The sequence below is a fragment of the Phyllostomus discolor genome, chromosome 13 (assembly GCF_004126475.2).
Source record: "Phyllostomus discolor isolate MPI-MPIP mPhyDis1 chromosome 13, mPhyDis1.pri.v3, whole genome shotgun sequence".
Classification (NCBI taxonomy): domain Eukaryota; kingdom Metazoa; phylum Chordata; class Mammalia; order Chiroptera; family Phyllostomidae; genus Phyllostomus; species Phyllostomus discolor.
The window spans coordinates 24,710,711-24,727,947 of record NC_040915.2 but is presented as its reverse complement, the minus strand read 5'-3'; the positions used below and the strand labels follow the sequence as shown (position 1 = coordinate 24,727,947).

Here is a 17,237-nt window from a genome sequence, read left to right as displayed (position 1 = left end):
CCCGAAATTACTTTAATAAAAGTTAAAATCATTTTAGAATCTCTAAGTGAAATAAATGTTATATTGTTCACACCAACAAGAATGAATCAATATCAGAAAGCAGTGATAATTCAAGTCATTATAGGTTCAACAAAAATAATTCATACCAGGCTCATCTGAATTTTAAATAAGCTCCCTAGGCTTGCAGAGAGATAGAATTTCATAATTGTGGGATATATTGGTTTGGGCAAAAATAAATCTGCCGGTATATTTCCTGATAAACTCGTGTACAGGATGAAACTGTATGAGACGGACTATAATACGCATAGGAGAGTAAATGCATACCCCGCTGGGTCACCATATATCGTACAAAGAACTTCAATGCATGGTTGATACAAAACTGGGAAGGTTAAATGAAAGAAAACATCTCTTGGAGTGTGTCCAAGGCTCTGCTTTGCTGCCTCCCCCTTTTCTGTGTCCCCTTTAAATATCTTATAGTGAAAAACCAGGACAAAGTCCTAGAAGTCATTCTTGCTTGTCAAACACGCACATGTCACAAGTTTAATAAACCAACTGAAATTCTTGAGTTTCCAAATGAACTAAATAGACTAGAATACAGTGCCAACACCATAAATAATGCCTGGCAAGGATAAACGTGTAATCCTACACCTGAGTTTAAAATTAAATCCACTGCATAATCATGTGACAAAAGAGAAAATTCAACAAATCTTCAGGAGGAATAAGGGTTATTCCCTGAATCCAAGTTTACCTCAGATTGCGAAGGAGGAAGAAGCATGTGGGGGAAGGAGTCGTGAGTGGTTTGCTGCCTGAAGGTGGTTTACTGCTCTGTGTGTGCGAGCTGTGTGATCTCAGAACCTGGCCTAAGTTCTAGAAACCTCCCCTGAAAATGACAATAATAATGACCTCTTAAGGAGTAACAAGGCTAAGTAACCTATTAAACATAATAACAGTATTAATAATAATGATAGTAACATTTATTCCTTATTTGAATCATTAACTGCTAATACTGTGCTAAGTATTCTACACTCATCATGCCCTTCTGTGTTGTTGCAGGGTCTGGCACACAGTAGTGTCTAATAAACCGCAGTGCTCGTCATTAACTAGCTGACCTCCTAGCATTATCTAGAATGGTCATTCACAAGCATTTCATTAAAACTTCCTTGCTCCAGACTCTCTTGTCTGCTGTATGCCATGTGGACGTCTGCCCTTGCGAGGACCCGTTCTGTGACAAGTCACATCTATAATTTACAAACCTTCGACAGTAAGTCTGCTCTTTGAAAGAGCCATTTGTTTTCTCTGTTCAGGTCTCCAGAAGTACAGGAAGTCTTCTCAGTGGATGGTCCCCTATGCCTCCTGACCTTTACTGGCTTGAGCCACTTCGAAAAACAAATTGAACGATTGTGACATAGGCTCTATTTTGTGTCACGGAACTCCAAACATATCTTCAAAATGTATTAAAAATCAATCTACCTGATTTTGAGTGATGTCGTAACAGTAAATCGAATCATCATGTTGCACACACCTGAATCTAAAATAATATTATGTCAACTATATCTCAATACATTTTTTAAAAAAATGTTTATAACATCTGTTAAAATGAGATGCTTTCATGGAATGCTGTGGGCTATTCTAGGAGAAACTGAACAGATTTGAGGACATTTGGAAGAAGGTAGTTGGCATTATAAAGGCTGTGGGAACCACGCTTTCGGGTTAATAGTTAAAAGACAATGAACGTGTAGCATGTAAAGAAGATTAGAAGTGGGAATGATTTTTTTAAAAAAGGATGCTCTCCTGAAATGTTTGAGGATGCCCTGTGGAATCATGAATAGTTACAGGATGTAAGCAAAACAAAGGCGCTAAGGATCAATAACCCAAGAGCACTGAGATGCCAACAATGGAGCCACATTCCGTCACAGAAAGCTCTAGCTACACCGCATCGCTGGAAACGCTCAACCGAGGGCCAAACGACCAGATTCTGGGACTATCACGGAGGAACGCCTCCCACCTGCACTGTAATTTGAGATCGCAGGTTTCAAACTAGTGCCCCGCGGACAAATCAGATGTGCTCAGTTTGGCCCTGCACAGTGTCTTCTTTCTACTCTGAGTTTTGTAAATATTTTCAAATTTGAAAGATATCATGAAATCTCCAGATTTTCAGTTTCCCTTCAGTTTCCCTTAAAATCAGAAGCTAGGGCAGCACTCATAGCCATCCGCCGACAACTGCCAGAACCTGATTTAGCCATCTCTCACCTTCTACGGCTGACACCACTTGCTTCCCCACTTCCCTGGGACGCCCAGTTTAAGTGGCCTCAGGAGTTTGTTCAAACCACCAAGATTCTCTAACCCTTTAAAGGGGAGAGCTCTGGGCTTCGAAGCAGAAGAGGCTCCAAAAATGAGTCCAACTCGCTTGAGTTTGTGTCCTTGGACAAGGTGCCCCAGTTCTTGGGTTCTCTGTTTTCTGATAAGGAAACAATGTTTTTTGTATCATCCCATAGGGTTGCAGTTAAGGTGATGTGAAAGAATTCCTGTAAACAACGAAATTAACATGTTACCACCAAAAACAAAAGGTGGTTGATTTATTCAATGCAAGGATGGAATGACATGGCTTCAGATATTTTCTTAAAGTAAAAATAGGTTTGTTAAATATTTGAAATACATACATTTTGAAAGAGCACCGATGAAACTGCATATACCTGCTGAAAATAATAAAAGTCCAGGAGTAAATTGTGAAGCCCATTCCAAGATGGCAACAGCCCAAGTGTCTATCAGTAGATGAATGGATAAAAACAACTATGGGATATTCACTCATTGGAACACTCCTCAGCCATAAAAATGAAGAAGATTTTACCCTTTGCAACAGTGTGGACAGGCCTAGAGAACATGATGCTAAGTGAAATAAGCCAGGTGGTAAAAGACAAATACCATAGGTTTCACTCATATGTGGAATCTAATGAACGAACTCAACTAACAAACAGCAACAGGCTTGCAGAAGACAGCTACTGCAGGGGAGGGTTAGAGAGTGGAGGGATTGAGCAAAAAGGAGAAAGGACTCATGGACATAGACTACAGGGGGGTGGCTGCTGGGGAGAGGGTGAATAAGAAGTCTAAATGGTAGTGGGAAAAATACAATAATAAAGATTAAATTTTTTAAAGAAGGCTCTGAGTAGAGATGAGCTAAAACATTTAGAAATGTCACGGGTAATCCCGAGTGTCTGGCCTGCACACTGGGTGCCAGGTTACCAAGACAGAGGGGTGGCAAGAGGAGCACCAGTAAGCCAGGGGAAAACTCTCCGGCTTCTGATAAGAACTAGCATGTTATAATCTCATAACCTCACAACAGGAAATGTGATACGTGCTGTAATTCAGCTATGGTGGCTTCGTGTTAACGGTCCATAGCGAAGCCAGACGCTAAGGTTCAAATCCCAGCTCTACAATTTTGTAGCTGTCAGTGCTTGACCCAGTAGTTAACCATCTCATCTTTACTGTGGAAATAGTAAGACTTCACAAGTGAGAATAAAAGGCCCCGACCCCTTACCTTCCGAGGAAAAGGCGGACAGTTCTGCAGCCATCGTCAGGAGGAGCTGGTGTTAAACCCACACAAGTGGATGGATGGAGGCTGTGCACCAGCACAGGAACTCCTAAAAGCCGGGTAATCACTGAGAGCTCTCCTTCTGAAAGTCACGCACTCAATTCCAGTAACCCCGCCTCCCCAGGTCAAGGGCAGCCAGGTCCCTACAGCCTCTGCTTTCGAATCAGGCAGTCCCGGAAGCCCACTTCTTGTGCTCTTTCCCTACTCACTGCCTCGCTCTTAAGAAGAAACTGCTTATAGCCCACCACCTTAAACTTGTTTACATTCCTTCCCTTTTGAAAAAATTTACACACACACACACACACACACACACACACAGTTCAGTGTGGCTTATTTTTTCAGCAAAATGCGAAAATGTTGCTATAATGTCATAAATAATCGAAGTATTCTCCATCTTGATACTCATCTCTAGGCTAGTGTATAGTCATAACTCACTCATTTTCTCAGCCTGCTGTCAATATTAATTACGATCTGTCTTTGCTCTTTAGATGCTTTGGAGACCTTCTCAAAACGTTTTGTATTTGCAGTTTCACTACAACGTGTCAAGGTGTGGTTATCTTTGCACTTCCTGCACCTATGGATTTACATAATTCATCGGTTTTAGAAAATTCTCAGACATTCTCTATCTCCTCAAGTGTTGTGCTCCCCCATTTGCTCCCTTTCAGGGACTCTGATTAAACATGTAACAAACTTTTCGATTTATCCTTTATATTTCTTAACTTCTTTCTCAGGCTTTTCATCTTCCTGTCTGCCTGTACTGCATCTGGGGTGATATTTTTGAAATCTATCTTCCTTAAACGTCAGCTGTGCCTGCGATGCCATTTTATCCACCCATTAGTTGTTTATTCCATCAATTCTTTTTTTTAAAGTTCTATCGAGTTCTTGGTAAAAATTTCCTGGTCACTTCTGAGAGTCTTCTGCAGCATGCTCAGTTTTTAAATAACTGCCTTTATTCCTTCAAAGATTCGTACCTAATAATTTTCTGTTCTTTATGTGATAATTCCAATACTTGACAACCTCAGGCGCTGAAGTCCGCTTTCTGTTTTGCTTTCTTCCTAGAATCTCTGACTGATAATGGCTGGTTTTCTTCAGTGTTTTTATCATCTTTGATTGTGGGACCATTTTTTAAAGTCCTCCCCCATGGAATTCCTGTAGTCCCAACTAGGGTGAGCTTTCCTCTAAAGAGGAGCTGTGGTTGGTCTTGCTGGAAGCCAGCAGAGGCTACCAAGCTGGGACCCCTTGGACCCCCTTCTGGGACCCAACAGCATGCTGGAGTCAGGTTCCTCTTCCTCAACTTCCAGTTTACGACTGGCTCACTCCAGGCCCATCCTCAGGTACAGCGCCTTGGGTCTATTTGCACCAGAATAATTCTGGTCCTTCCCACTTGCACCTTGCTCAGTACTGCTCACTTGGGTTTCAGTTCAAGGTTTGTTTTTGTTTTCTTTCGGGGGCAGTGGTTGGGCACCTGGAGTACAGAAGGTTTCCCTTACTTGCCCCAAGCCTAGCAAAGAGCTGAAACCTAGGTCTATCCGTGACCTTGGTGCTTTCTAGCATGTGGGCCTTCTGAGGCAGTCCACCAAGTGAAAGTATAGAACGATTATTTTTAATTATTATTATAAGTGTTCAGTTGATATAATCAGGATCATACAAAACTGTTCGCTAACCTATGACACATTGGAAATATCACCCAATTATGTTGCTCCTCGCTGATTACTTCTTTCTCTCGATCCTAGTGGATTCATTGTCTGTAGCATTCAATTTAGGTCTTAATTATACGCAACAGCTTGTCCCTCTCAGTCTGCTCTGGGTAAGCACGCGCCATCTCCAGGCTTTCCGAGGACAGGCGCATTGTCTTCACTCGTCTTCCATTCTCCCAAGACCCCAAGGACAAAAGGTCCTTGACCAAGATATAATTGTTGGTAATTCCACTGCATAAAGAAGTTTCAACAATTGAATTAAAAATAGAATTCTTGAAAACAAGCCCAAAAGACATACAATGATAGACTGTCTCTTTTCCAAATAATCCATCCATTTATCCCAAGGAAAATCAGCGATGAGAAGTATAAATACTCAACATCCTTCTGAAAACTACAATTGAAGCTTCTCTGCAGAACTTCCAGGACTAAGTGGGAGACAAATGCTATCACCAACGACTTGAAGGAAGATGAGACTCTTAGTTTTGCCTAGGATGAAATGTATTTGTTTCTGTGCGAATCTCCCTCTGCATCACATTCTTTAACAAGAGATGAGAACCAGAAATATACTTCCTCCTCCAGGTTTCAAAACCAAACAGCTTGATGATTCCAGCACTATCCCTTAGTGCATAAAATTATGAAGAGTCTAGCTGCTCACGACCAATCTGTAATCAGAGCATCAAGCCATATTGTACGAAAATGTCAATCCTGGCGCAGCTTTGATGAGCTAAGATGGAACGCACCGGCCAGTTTATCACATCATCCCCACTGCCCTCTTTTACACCTGGCAGGCCCAATTTGAGCGCAGAAAGGATTTCAGTTGGTGTGATTTTTGCATCTGAAAAAGAACCACCCAGGCTGGAAATGTTTTTCATAGCTATATATTTTTCTTAACGGAAGTGCATGCACAGAAAACAGGCAATATACGTATTTTCTCAGAATCAAGTGATCCTGGATATATGTCTCTCTTCACTATGGTGTATGAAAATAAATGTCTTGCTTTGAGCTCAGAGACATTTTTGTTGTTAAGAATGTGTCATTTAATGGAAATGCATTAATGCATTTCAAGCGTCTGGACCCAGTCTCCATTTCCTTCCCTCTCTGAGCCTGTGGGGGGAACACCTACCACACGACAGCTTCTGCAAGCAGGGCGAGGAGGCAGAATTGGCTGCCTTTAATTCTGCGTGCTGTTTAATTTCATTCTACTTCCAACAAAAAAATTAACTTTTTCAAACAAACAAGCAAACACCAACAAACAACCTGTATCTTTGCATTCGATGTAAAACTTCCTCTTATTTTGGCTGGTATGGAATTTCCCAGCTGATAACTTAAAGCTTTCTTTCTTTGAGAAATGTCATATGGTTTTCTGCCCACCATGAGGATGGAGCTGCCTCAGTCTCTTCCCTTAGTTTTACACTAACCAAACCAGTGACTTCACTTCCCAATCAGTTCATTTACTCAAATATCTGCTCTTGAACAATGGTCGAACCAAAGCTCCTGCAACGATTAGACTGAAGCTAAGACTGCCCAATTAAAACACGTGAACGATTACACCCCGGGCACATTTCTGTGCCTCCATTCGATTCACCAGCATTATATGCGAGACAGGGTCACTGAAAATCCTGCACCCTGCAAAGTGAAATTTATTTTCTCATAATTTACAAATAGCCATATAGCCTTCTTTAAATATTCTACAGAACCCTAGCCCAGGCAGCTTAGATGGGATGTTTTATTTTTATCACAAGCAGCTCTTCCCTGGGAAGCATGTGCTACTGTGTTTCCCTATGTCAAACACCACTGGCTTCCTTCCGTGCTGGTCCTCAAATGCGAAACTCATGGTCCCACCCGAAGGCCTTCAGGCCTGCTCTCTTTTCTGCATGGGATGGTGGCATTAAGTCTCCAAAACACATGACTGCTTATCATGCTCAGCCTGGGTAAGTCGTGTCCTCCAGATTCCTCAAGAACAAAAACCATTATCTTTACTTGTCCCTTATCTTCCCAGGATCCCGAAGACAAAAATCCTCAACAAATAATTGTGGGTAGTTTCACGGTGTGAAAAAAATTCATGTGATGGTAGACGCTGAATTACTGAAAGCTCACACAACTTCAGCTCAATTCAGTGAGGCCTGCCCTGGTATCTCTCTCTCTCTCTCTCTCTCTCTCACACACACACACACACATACACACAAGCAGGTTAGTTCCAGAGTTTAGAATCTTACTCACTGCACTGTTCCACGGCTACATAAATCCCAGCACATACATATAAGGGCGTATTACACAGCTCAGAAAAATAGAGGCAACTAAACATAAACTTGTGTTAACTATCCCCAAGATATACCATTTAAATGTTAAGAAACAAGGCATATCATATGCTGTCATTTGTCTGGGAGTATGCATTCTGTCCCCCTGTCTGGCAGGAGAAATGCAGAAGACCCTGGCAACAGTGTTGTGTGAAAAATGGGCAGACCGGGGACTCGGGGTCTGGAATGGAAGAATACTTGCTTTTTTCCAGTTTGCACTGTTTCGTTTTTACCCTTCAGATGTGATGCCGAGTAAGCTAAAATCTACCTTATTTAAAAACCCTGTGCCCCGCTGCCCGTCCCAGCAGTCAGTCATCTGAGTTCCCGGAAAGGGCTCTTCACACACCCAGCATGGGGAGATCGGGCTCTCTTTTTGGAGCTCATAGTAATGCCTTTAAATCCGAGAGTAACGCCCTCTGGGTTGGGAACAGGGAAGTGGCCCAGTGAAAAAAAATATCAGAGAACATCACCCACAGCAAGGGTAAATACTATGTTTGCAAGTTTTGTTTCAATTACACGCGTGAATACGTTCTGCCTGCATGGGGACTTGGGTGCAGTGGGTAACAGGGCACAGCAGAGCAGGGGGGTATTTGTGAATGACCCAGAGTGGAAGTGCTGTTTCTGAGAAACCCTTGTGTCCATGGTGTGTGGGGTCATGTATGGGATAAGGAGGTAAAACATGCTCCTGAAGAAACACCACAGGGACGTGGAAGCCACAGGACAAGCTCTCCATGTGCCTGCCCGGCGTGGAGGTGTACAAGCCAAGTGGAGACCGCATTCTCACTAGCGAAGTTTGCAAGTGAGAACAGTCTTCGTTCCAACCCCTGCTCTGCCAGGCACAACAGGAGGGATTTAGTGCCATGAGCTCTCACTTCTCAGTGTCCTTAGCCTTCTCAGAAGATGCTATTTGTAGACCTGGCTGTCCGGGAACAGAGAACAAGGGGACGCCACCTTTCCCCCTGGCTTTCTGCATTGCTTCTCACTGTTTTCCTACACAGACACCACTTTTTTTTCACTATTCTGTTTTTTTCGTGCCCCCACTTTTCAGCACAATTCCCCAACCCCCAACTACAACAGTGGGTTACCGGGCCTGTGAGATGAGAAAACACACACCAAGAACACAGAACCATGTTGGCACACAGCACGTCCTCCATGAACAACAGTACTGGCAGTAGCAGCAGCAGCAGCAGTAGGTGCTGTGGTGCTGCTGCTGGTGCTGTTTACCCTCGATGGGCATCAAAATGCCGCCGCAAGATGAGAAGTTAAGAGGTGAGGTGTTAGGCCTGGACAGCTAACGCAGCTGAACGATATCCTACTTGGGAAGTTTTGCATCTTAAATAGAGGACTAGAGAAAACCTCCAATTATGCGAAGCCCAGAGGCATTACTCTTCAATGGAGGGATTTGGGGCACACAAACAAGCTGGGGAAGCAAGCCACCTGTCCCGGCGGTTGGGGTAAAAAGACAGGCTCCTCTCCCTTGTACCCTACTTTTACACACCAAATCAAAAATAGCAAGCACCAATAATCTCAGACTGGTTATGGCTGAGAGGCACAGAGTATTCTTATCTGTGCCTTCTTGCCTTGAATAACCGCAGTCTTGTTACTCTGGGTTGGTCTGGCAAGGCTTCTGGGATGCAGGGGAGGTGCTGTGTTGAGACATTTCCGCTGCCTCGTCAGCACTGATGGTAACGTTTCCAAAGGATCATCCACAACATGTCGCACCGATGACCCATGTCTTCCTGTCTCTGTAACACTGACACCACATGATAAAAACCTATGTGTTAATGACATCGGAGTATTCTGCACACATTTCTGTGTCCAAGGGGCATTTAGGCTGGGCCATTTAGTCAGACTCTGACGCACCCTGGAGGCAGAGAAAGGGGTCCCGAGGTAGACTATTTCCCATCCAAAAAGGCATTAAGAAGTAGGGGGGGTGGCCCTGACCAGTGTGGCTCAGTAGGTTTGGCATCATCCTGCAAAGCAAAAGTTCACCGGTTCAATTCCCAGCCAGGGCACATGCCTGGGTGCGGGTTCGGTCCCCAGTTGGGGCATGCATGAAAGGCAGCCAATTTATGTTTCTAACATCGATGTTTCTTTCCCTCTCTTTCTCCCTCCCTTTCCCCCTCTCTCTAAAAATAAATAAATAAATTCTATTTTAAAAGAAGGAAAGTGTGAGCATAGCCACTACTCTGCCAAAAACCCTGTGCCAAGGGCTTGGCAATGAACTTCCATCTATCTCTGAATCTCCTTGAAAAATCTCACTCAAGAACATCAGAGGCAGACACCTGTCTGGCCGCGTTTCCTTGTTTGAAAAGCAGACTGGGGAGCTCGGAAGCCCGCTAGGCCTTGCCAACCAACACAGGACCCACCAGGAAGATCTCCCACCAACTTCCCTGGCGCGTGGGCCTGCCCTACCAGCAACACATGTCAGTCTCGCTTCCCTACTTTTCAGCCTGAGTTTCATCTCAGAATTTTGCAGAGTCCAGGCTGTGCACATGCAGAAAGCTTGCAAACATGCCTTCAAAGCAACAAGTAGCTCACCATGGATGTGTTAATCACTCTCAGCTGTGCATGAAGGGTCCTGGGCTAGCAGCCAGAAACCTCTGCTCGCACGCTGGCTCTGGCACTAACTTGCTGGGTGACCTCGGGCAAGTCCCTGTCCTTCTCTGAGCCTGTTTTCTCATCTCTCACACAAGCTGGTAGAACTAGTTTATCTCTAACCTTGGTTCTTACTCCAGAAGCCTATTAATTTCGAAAACTTGTGGGCTGAGAAACAAAAGTGTCTTTGTGAGCAACTAATTAAATGTACAGATAAAATCACATTAACTTAAACATCAGAACATCCCTTCTAATTATATCCTAAGCAGCATCACAATGGGACTTGCCCGGAGCTACCCACGTAGTTAATCAACAACTGCTGAGACCACGAGGCTCCTCTCCCATGAAGAACTGGGGCCTCTGGGGACACATCACACCACAGGGTCTTCGATTCCAATGCCCGAATGACCACTCCTTCTTGGCCACCTAGAATGAGCTCCACGTTTCGCCTGGTCCTTTGAAAGTATTCTGTGAGTTTTCTGTCTGGCACACATTGGCCTGGGTGCTGCAGAAACAACTTCAATGAGGACCAGGTTCCGGAACTCCAGGAGCTTTTATACGCAGACGAGAAGCAAACACAGAGAGGTAAACACAGACCTGTGTACTACAGCTCATGCAGAGGAACACACAAAACACTTCTACCTCAGCCCCGCAGGAGCCGAGGGAGCTCTTCCAGGAGCAACGTCTACGCGGAGCCCTGAAAACAGGCGGCAGCTAACCCAGCAAAGGCAGCAGGGGATGGACCCGGGAAAACTCCCCAGCTGCTGAAATAGCAAAAGTGAATATTTGGAGGTGACCTCACCAACTAAAAACTATCCCTTCAACTTCAAAAGACCCTCAGCTAGAAGGATTCCATTTGACATGCTAGTAATGGGTTCAGTGAAAATACGAACCAGAAGAGGTATCACATTTAACACTCTGTCTTAATGCATAAGGAAGGAACAGTGACACCAACGCCGCAGTGACAGTCAGGGGACATGAAAAGGGTGGGTCTGATCTCGGGTCTCAGCCAGTCACTTAGGACATGGCTGATGTGGGTAAGGTGTATAACCTCCTAACTTCTGTGACGTCAGCTTTATCTTGGGTCAAATGGAGCCCGGCACATGGCAGGTGCTTTGCAAACATGCTGCACCAGCGAACCGGTGAGTCCCTACTACGTGCCAGGCGGACACTACACTCAGCCCTCGGTCAGCGCGCACACAAGGGGCACCCTGCCCTTCTCTTCAGTGTCCAGGGGCAGAAAGGGAGACTTGGGGACATTCGATAACCAGATCATACCAGATAGCTAGGTGGAGGTTAGCACTGACCCCTAGTTGTCTGCACTCAGAGCCCAAGTCTTAACCGCTTGACTGCCCCCACCCCAACGCCAGAAAACTAGCTGAAAGGACAGGAGGCTCCCAGCCTGGTAAACATGCAAATGTTGTAAGTTATTCCTTGGTTCGCAACCTATTCACAAGCTGTCATTCTTTAAAACACGTGTTATCACAGTTGCTTATCAAAGCGACCCAAGGCTCAACTACCGTCTGTGACGAAGAGGTCTGGGTTAAAAGCAACAGATTCAGAAAATAAATCTGGATCTGAAAAGGCAAAGATGACAAAACAGTTTGCTGGACACGATGTCTGGCACCTCTGGCCACTATTCAAGGAAGTAGAAGGGAAGAGATGTCGAAGTCGCCGGGCAAACCACTGAAGCGGGCCGGAAAGAGACAGAGTGTGAGGGATGGCTCCTTCTCACCGGCAGGAGCAGGCGCTGGCACAGTCTGAGGGAGTCTGAAGCGTGATGATGAAGGGGAGGAAGGGGGTCTTTCTTACACCACAGAGAGATCCACTCAGTTGGCAGAGGCAGCCTGACGCTTCTGACACAGCAGCACATCGGCCTGGCTCACGGTGTGACTCTGTCAAGTGTCAGCACAAACACCGACGCGGACGCATGGAAGGCGCATGTGATGTTGCTGTAAATGCTCTCCGACTCGGCCCAGGGAAAACCGAGTGTAACGAGCATCAGTGTGATTAGCACACCTCTCTCAGAGCCTTCAGAGCTCCCCCGGGGCCGGGGCGGGGGGCAGTTCATTCCCTCTCCTGTGCTACACCAGCTTGGGCCGCGGCTCCAGAGTGCACTGCCTTGGGCGTGTGTATGTTGCTGGAAGCAGGCGGGCTTGGCGCCGCTCTCCCGAGGCGGTCGGGAAGGGATCCACAGCACCAGATGCCAGGAGCGACAGAAAACTGGGGCAAATGATAATGTGCAGATGCAGGCTTGGGGCAGGGACTAAAAATACGGGCTTCTGGGCTGTTTGCCCCAAGATTCAGTAAGCCTCCAGCGGGGTCCAGGAACTTGAGTAAGATGCTCATGTGACCTTGATGATCAGCCAGGCATGATAATCACCGGTGTGGTGGGGACAAGGCTAGACTGAGGCTCAGGCTATCAGGGCACTTGTCCCAGTTCTGGCACCTACTGGCTGAGGGACCTGTGGCAAGTCACTTCTCAGTTCTTTCAGCTGCTTCTCGTTCCCCTCGGTTGACAGCATGGGGAGAGAGCGTGCCCGGGAAAGCTCTGCAAGGACCTTCGGCTCCAGCAGTCTCGAATGGACTGTTAGGATTAGGAGTCAGCGTGCAGTGTAATTAGGACCTTAGACCCTGGCATCAACCGAATCTGGGTTCGAATTTCGCCTCCCCTGCTCACTGGACCATGGACAACTAATATAATTTCTCTGGGACAAGTATCATCATTCCTCTGAGTCTCAGTTTCCTAAATTATAAAATGCAGATGATAATACTGGTGCCTGTGGCATAGTTTCTGAGAGTGTTAAACAGGCCCAAGAATAAAGAATGCCCGGGACAGTGCCCTGCCGGGAGCTCAATCCCTGTTAGTTGTGGACACCCCTGACAAGGTCATCCAGAAGAGCTGTCTGCTGTCCCCTGGAGCTACGGTGATTAATGAGGTTCACGGAAAGGTAACCCTAGCTGAGCCATCGTTGGGCTTGTCCTTTTATCAAGAGAAATTCACAAGAAGTGAGCTTCTCTGGGGCAGACGGAATACCAGAGGAGGCATTAAACTATATCTCTTAGGGGGGAATACAGGAACAAATTAGAGGAGGGTGTTACTCCGTCTGTTCCGTTGTATCAAAGTGCAGCTCAGAGATGATCTGTTTTAGAATAGAATCTACTGAGGTCCCCAAAGCGACACCTTCCTGTCCCTATTGGATCGGACTCCCGGGGGAGTGGGTCCAGCAATTTGCTTTTCTCAGAAGCTACCCAGCAGATACACCCCTAAACAGGGGTTAGAAAATCGCTAACAAATGTGGTTAATCAAGCAACCCTCCCTCACAATTCCCAGGTCCTGCGTTTTCCAGAAAAGAAACAGAGAAGGCAATAAACTCGTACATCTGCGCGGTTACCCGGAATCCGAACTTTTTACATTCTTGTCGTCTCCGATGCAGCTGGGCTCCAAGCGGGTGTCCAATCTCTGCATAATTCACGACTCCCCTGAGAAACAAACACTATCCAGGGGCTGGCTACTTAGGGATGTGGGTTCTGTCCACTCCCTCGGAACGGCAATGTGGTCCATGAAGACTAAACACACTCCACTTCCTCTGTTCTCCCACCTTTTCTCTCCTCCCCTCCGCCCCCCTTCTCCACGCCGTCCCAACCCCTTTCCCTCTGCTTTCTTCTCTCTCAGTCTTCTTCAGATTTCTGTCCCCTCCTTTCCTCTTCTCCCTCCCATGCCTCTTCCTCTCATTCTCTCCCTCTGCCCCCTCCACCCTACAGCTTTCCTGCTCTCATTTGACTCTCTCCCTCCCCCGTTTGGTTTCTGTGTGTGTGTCTCTCTGATGCCCCCACCCCCCAGACTCTGTGTGTCTCTCTGTCTTTCTGTGACTCACCCCACCCTCCCTGCTTTTCTTCTTGGCCTCACTCTGCACATCTGTCTGTCTGTCTCTGTCTTCCCGTGTCTCTCATCCACAAGACCTTGCTGCCTATTCTCCTCTGGACACCCCAGCTCCTGGCTCTCCTCCCAACGAGGAGCCTCCAGGGGGCACGCTTCTGGCCAGGCGTGTGCGTGGCCCCTGCTGTATCAGCCAGCGCCCTCTACAAGTCAAGATACTCCCACTACCCCCACTTTCTTGGTGATCTGCTGCCAGAGGACCCTGGCGATGCAGGTCCCTGGTGGGGAGGAAACTAAACCAGGGCTGGAAAGACACAGCAGCAAATGATACACTAGAACGATCAAAGCCAAACAGCTCTAGTACCCGGAGCCTCCCGTGGGGGTGAAGCAGCTGGGCCAAGCCCTGCAAGTGGAGGGTCTTTTGCATTTTGGAGTGCCCATCACTTTGTTTCCCTCGTACACACCACTCGCTGCACCAAGGGGAGGCAGTGGCGTGGCGGCACCAAGGGGGTGTCGGGGAAGATTTAGCATCTCGAAATCTCCATCTGTCTTGTCAAGGCCAAAAGCCCCCTTGAAACACAGCATCTAAGTAAAAGCAGACTGTCTTCATGCATGCAGCCTCCAGACAACTCCCCCCACACCCATCCCCAGCTGCCGCTCCATCTTCCAACCTGACACCCGTCTCTCAGTACCTTCTTTACGGAGATACGGGGGCTTCTGCCCCGAGCAGGGGTCCCCGAGTCCACAGGTGGGTGAACTCGGGGACGGAGACGTGATACAGCAGACCTTGGAAGGTGCCACTTTGGAGTGCCACCACATCCCGGGCCCAGGGTATTTTGCACACTCAAAATTACGTAGTTCAGAAAAAAACTTTTTTTCGAAGTGCAGCCGTTCCCTCTCCCAATTCAAATCTCCGTGGGCAGGTGCAGAACTTTGTCTCTCTCTGGCCTCTTTCCGCCCAGCTCTCAAACTCCACCCGTCCTCACATTCAAGTGTGCACATATGTGTGCACATGCTTCCCACATGCACACACACACCCCTGCATCTGAGTCTCAGGGTAAAAGTGCAAGAGGCACGTAAAGAAGTACTCAGGCCACAGCGCCTGGTACTCCAGCAGCTCCCCCTCCCCTTGGTGGAACACAGAGAGGCAAAATGCTGAGGTCTGGCCCTGAGCCCGGCCCAGGGAGCTGGAATACCCGCCACCAGGGACCTTGAAGAAGGCTGGAGCTTGCATCCGAGGACCAGCCAAGTCCGCGTCGCTGCAGCTGAATGGCCCCTCAGTTGCCTGCGAGTTGAAACCTCAGTCAGAGACACAATGAGGCCACTGTTTTCCGACAGGAGGCATTTGGATGCCTCACACACTCACCCCAAATCAGGCCTGAGAGCAGAGAGCGCATTTCCTTACCCGTGTTCAGATACGCCCCTAGAAGGCAGCAGCAGCCTGGGCCCGGGAGAGAGAGTGGCTCCCGTCCCCATGCCCGCCACAGGAAGCCAGAGCAGGCCACCTGTTGGACTCTGTCCGGCAGCCCTAGATCAGGCGCCCCCAAACCTGCACCTTGGAGCCGGGCACCCAGGGGCATCTGATCCATCAGCAACAGATAAATTTCACTCACGCCTCTTCCTACCGCTACCTTTCCTCCTTGCACTCACACACGGACACGTTTCCTTAATATTTCGCCAGTCACTTATCTTCAATGAAGCGCACTTAAGCCTCCCCTAGGGTCCCAGGCTGCCCATGATCTCCGAGCGCGCCCAGGTGGCTGCGGATCTCCAAGCGCTTAAGCTGGGTGCCTGCTTAAAGTGGGGGTGGCTGACGAGCCCCAAAGGGTATGGTCGGTGGGGTACGGTCAGTGGTCTGCTCTGGCAGAAGGGATCTCTGTCCCGGGTTTGGAATTAGAGGCATTCAGGGAAGCCCCAAAGGCAACTGGCTTAAGGGGAACAAATAATACATTTAGCTGCCAAATCCCAGGATAGGTGCAAGGAGACTCAACTTTCTCCTATCTCCCAGCCACCTCTGCAAGCTCCTAGCTTGGGAGAGGGCGGGGTAAAGGACTCTTACAACCAGGCTACTCACCCCTGGGTATTGACGCTCCCCCGCAGGGGACCCCAGCAGACTGACCCGAGAGAGATCCTCGAACCGCCTTGGATGTCTTGCTCCTCTCCCTGGCCACGCGGCGAAGGCTACGCGCTCCAAGCAGGGCAGCTGAGGGCAGTCAATCCCATGGGTGGCGAGTTGGCAGAGGGCGTACCGCCCGGCTGGGGGCGCATTGCTCCCAGGGCTGGCGCAGGCTGCTGCGGGGAGAGGGGCTCCCAGGGAAGTTGGAGGCGCTGGGGGCAGACTTTGGACTTCGCGCTCGCTCAGGCTCGAGTGGCCGGGCGCGTCAGGATAGACAAGGGACTTGTCCACGAAATTGAAGCCGGTGTGGGCCAAGCGGCTGCGGGAAGCCTCCGCTGGCTGCCGCCTAGAAGCGCAGGAGCATCGCGCTGCCTGGAACCTCGGGCAGCGGCTGGAACAGAGACCGAGCGAGAGAGCAGGGCTGCCTCCTCCGGATTGCGGACGCCCCTTGCTCAGAGTCCGGCTTGCCCCCGTCTGCCGCGCCCCTCCTCCTGGCAGTGTCTTCCTCCCCTCCGCTGCTTTGCCGGCTCGCCGTGCTGGGCTTCGGCTACAAGCTGAGCGGAAGGCGGCCGCAGAGCCCGCAGCATGGAGGGCGATCTCGCTGGCTGGGGCTTGGGCTCCGGCAGCGGCAGGAGCGGCCGCCGCCTCCCGCGCGCCCACGCACCCACGTGCCGGAGCCCCCGTGTGCGCGCTCTGGCCCGCTGGGCTGAGGGAGGGAGCTAGGGCGAGCCGGGGGTGGGGGTGGCGGGGAGAGCCCGCACACCCGGGCTGCCGAGGGGAAGCCACCGAGAGGCTCCGGAGGGCGCAAGGCTGCTGTCTGCAGCTCCGGCAAGACTAGTGTGCAAGGCTCCCCCAGCTTCCCCCTCCCTTTGCGGAGAGGAGCGAGCCTGAGAGAGGCGGGGATGAGGGTGGAGGGCACCCCACTCCACAGGATCAGCCCAGAGCAGCGGCCCGTGGCAGCTACGTGTCTCCACCAAAGGGATAGCTTCCAAGTATCCTTGAACCCGCGCGCCTCTCCCCAGGGCACAGTGGTGAAGGAAAATGCAGATTCCCAGCGACA

At 48.7% G+C, this 17,237-nt stretch overlaps 1 protein-coding gene across 1 annotated transcript in view; it reads right to left on the bottom strand.

Moving 5' to 3' along the window:
- The window catches only part of SGCD (sarcoglycan delta), a 770,090-nt gene extending 753,289 nt beyond the window's left edge, over nt 1-16,801 (bottom strand). Inside the window, exon 1 of the mRNA XM_036014319.1 lies at nt 16,136-16,801. The gene's annotated coding sequence lies outside the window, so the exon portion shown is untranslated. The remainder of the gene's footprint in view (nt 1-16,135) is intronic.
- Nucleotides 16,802-17,237: the final 436 nt, after the last annotated feature.